The sequence below is a fragment of the Andrena cerasifolii genome, unplaced genomic scaffold (assembly GCF_050908995.1).
Source record: "Andrena cerasifolii isolate SP2316 unplaced genomic scaffold, iyAndCera1_principal scaffold0024, whole genome shotgun sequence".
Classification (NCBI taxonomy): Eukaryota; Metazoa; Arthropoda; class Insecta; order Hymenoptera; family Andrenidae; genus Andrena; species Andrena cerasifolii.
In genome coordinates, this window is record NW_027484917.1 from 130,001 (window position 1) to 133,701 (window position 3,701).

Sequence of the window (3,701 nt, forward strand, 5' to 3'; positions counted from 1 at the left end):
TATTAAGTAATATAAATGGCTTACGGTGATCGTCGAACACTGAGTTTAATATTAACACTTTTAAGATATACTTTACAAGAAAGCCTTCTACCGAAGAGGTTTCTGTCGAAGAAAGAGGACTCGGCCTGTCAGGACCTCATATTTATGTACTTTCACAGGAGTATTGTGGGGTACGCGCGGTAAAGACCTTGACACATTTCGATTTAAGACGCAGTAGGACTTCCGGGGTTTTTACAAATGGTACGTCTATTAATAGACGTATTTATGTCACGTACGCCAAATATACGTCGCAATTAGGTTTCTGGGGTTTTTATGACTGCGAAAAGAGATACTCAACTCATCGAATGGATTTCGGGTGTTTTACGGGAAAGGGGTTATTAGAGTGGCTTGGACTTCATGAGTCGTAAAGAGGGGGTTGAGACTTGGTCTCGATTTAAGAGGGATTTGTAATGAGGGACTTGTTTGAATTTGTTTTTGGAGGGAATGATTCGTGCCTTGTAAGACGAATAGGCGAAGAGGGTTTTGAAACGATCATCTCGTGATGGGGACCGCAAAGGTACATCAGCGAGGTGGAGGTTTGTATTGATCATCCTGTGTTGTTGACCGCTAAGGTGCAACATCAAGGTGATCGGTGATTGAGGAGATGGGGTAGGAGTTGAGTTTGATAGACTTTAGTGGAGTGATTTTGAGGTTTACTAGTGGAATTGGGAATAGGAAACGCGCGAAAAATCGTGGGACGTTACAAATAAATAAATAAAATAATAATAATAAATGAATTAAAGAAAAAATTAAATAAACAAAAATTTTAAAAAAAAATTAAATTTTTTTTTAGAAATTTAAAAAAAAATTTGAAAAAATTAAAAAGAATTTAAAAAATTTAAAAAAAATGTATAAAAATTTAAAAAAAAATTAAAAATTAATAAAAAAATAGGAAAATAAAGAAAATTAAAAATAAATAAATAAATAAAATAATAATAATAAATGTGTAACGTCCCACGATTTTTGGCGCACTCTTATTCCAAATTCCACAAGTAAACCTCGAAATCACTCCACTAAACTCTATGAAACTCAACTCCTACCCCATCTCCTCAATCGCCGATCACCTTGATGTTGCACCCTAGTGGTCAACAACACAAGATGATCGATACAAAACTCCACCTCGATGATGTATCTTAGAGATCCCCATCACGAGATGAGCAATACAAACCTCCACCTCGCTGATATACCTTAGTGGTCTCCATCACGAGATGGTCGTTTCAAAACCCTCTTCGCCTATTCGTCCTACAAGGCACGAATCATTCTTTTAAAAACGAATTCAAACAAGTCCCTCATTACAAAATCCCTCTTAAATAGAGACCAAGTCTCAATCCCCTCTTTACGACTCATGAAGTCCAAACAATCTATCCCCTATTCCTATCAAACACCCGAAATCCAATCGAAGAGTTGAGTATCTCCAAATACCGTTTATAAAAACCCCAGTAACCCAATTACGACGCAATTGGCGTACGTGACAAAAATATGGCTATTAATAGCCATACCGTTTATAAAAACCCCGGAAGTCATACTGCGTCTTATTCCGAAATGTGTCAAGGTCTTTACCGCGCGTCACCCCCGCAATATTCCTGTGAAAACACATAAATACGAGGTCCTGCGAGACCGCGTCCTCTTTCATCGATATTCTTTTGCCGAAATAGCATCAAAAGTATCAAACGGTGTTAAAGATCTTCAACCTCATTGTTCATTCAAATATTAAAGTGCTAAAGCCAGTGTTCAACGGCATCTACTGTAAGCATTTATTGCTATTATTATATCGTATTGTTCATCTCCATACTACCAAATTCATTACCGTTAATATATATATTCATATCATTAACGTCTATTATCTACATATATATATATATATCTTTTCTTTTATACTTTCTATATATTTTCATATTACCTTATATTAATAACGCTTATTGCATTAAAAAGCTTATTGCTATTCATCTATTATTTTGTATACCATTATATATATTGCTAATAGCTATATCATTTTTCTCTATTATTGTATGTCATATTCATATTTTCATATTACAATTTATATACATGTTTTGCGCTAACAAATTCCCACGCTTTGTTAAAACGCATAAACAAGGCTAATAAACGGCTTTGTTATTAACCACGTCTCGAATTATTGTGTATACCCCAGAATCATAAGGATTCCCTACGAAATCAAGCTGCCGCATCAGCTGATTCGCGAGAGCGTGCCCAGTGTTTATAAACACACCGCTGCATGAGCCGTGCAATCTATAGAAGAACTAAACGCGGTTTCTTTTATACTAATGCAACAGTAAATCCTACTTCGTAAACCAAAACAAATACGAAGTACCGTAACGGGCGTGCTCTAAATACACATTTGCCTTCCCTGGTCGATTAGAGTGGCGGATTTAATATTCGTCGCCTGAGTCCTCTCTAACCCCTCAGTGTGGCGGATTTAATATTCGTCGCCTGAGTCCCTCTCAAACCCTCAGTGTGGCGGATTTAGTATTCGTCGCCTGAGTCCCTCTCAAACCCTCAGTGTGGCGGATTTCATATTCGTCGCCTGAGTTCCCTCAAAACCCTCTGTGTGGCGGATTTAGTATTCGTCGCCTGAGATTTTTCCTCCTCCCATTGTCGACGTCCCCAAAAGACCTCACCCGGGACGTGACATATTTTTGGTGACAGCGGTGGGATTTTGTAAGGCTTCTCGGCCTTATGGCTGACCTCACCTTTACTGTCCCTCCTTTCCTCCTATATTCTTTCGCCGAAACCTTCTTTCTCCTTCCTTCTCCTCCTCTCTTTATTCATCCTCCGTCTTTTCTTCTCTCTTCTCCTGTCGCTGCTCCCCTTACGCGTCTCTTCTTTCCTTCTTCCCTCTTCGTCCCATTGTCTGTGACCCTCCTCCTTCCCTTCTCTCTGCCTCTGTCATCTGTCCTCTTCTCCCCTCCTCTTTCTCCTTTCGTGTCCTATAAATACAAAAAGCTGCTTAGTGCGGCTAGTTTAAGAGTGGAGAATCGCCAGGGCAGTTTCGCCGAGATTGACGCCAATTTTATATTGTGAGTCCCAAAAGTTGGGAAAAACCATATTTTGTTTAAGCGCCATCTGACAAGCCGTATATGTACCAGGTGCTTAAAACATTGTTTGAATAAACGCACATTTATCTGTTCTTATCAGCTTAATATCTGATACACTCCCCATTGGGGAGTCAGAATATTAATCTGATTTTTGGAAACTGACGGAGCGTTGGTGCTTGCTCCACCTCCGTCGCGAGTCAGCCTGGCATTGCAGTGCCGCCAGGATTGGCTCAATTAGCCTATTAAAAACATACATTCTGACTCTCCAGAACAGAGCCATAAGCCCGGGAAGCGACTTAGTCGTTGTGCGGAGGTTCTTCGATCCGAGCGGTAAACATTTTCTAAGTCCCGCGAAAAGTGCCTCCGACCGCGTGCGCCGCTGCCAGGACTGGGATTGAAGCCGACGAGCCCCGACAGCCACCGACCGAGTAAGTCTTTTCCTTCTCTTCTAAACTATCGCTTTCTCCCTCTAGGAGCCGTTCACTGGGTGACGTCACTCTCTCCGACGTCACGTAGGCGCACGGCACCTAGTCCCCCAGCTGATCGTCGCGGACGGGTGAGCTCGCTCCCCCGCCCCGCGCCTCAGGTGGCACCTACAAACCCGCGCAT

At 41.2% G+C, this 3,701-nt stretch overlaps 1 pseudogene; it reads left to right on the forward strand.

Annotated features, from left to right (window-relative positions):
- Nucleotides 1–3,150: 3,150 nt before the first annotated feature.
- LOC143378013 (U2 spliceosomal RNA) lies at nt 3,151–3,331 on the forward strand (annotated as a pseudogene).
- Nucleotides 3,332–3,701: the final 370 nt, after the last annotated feature.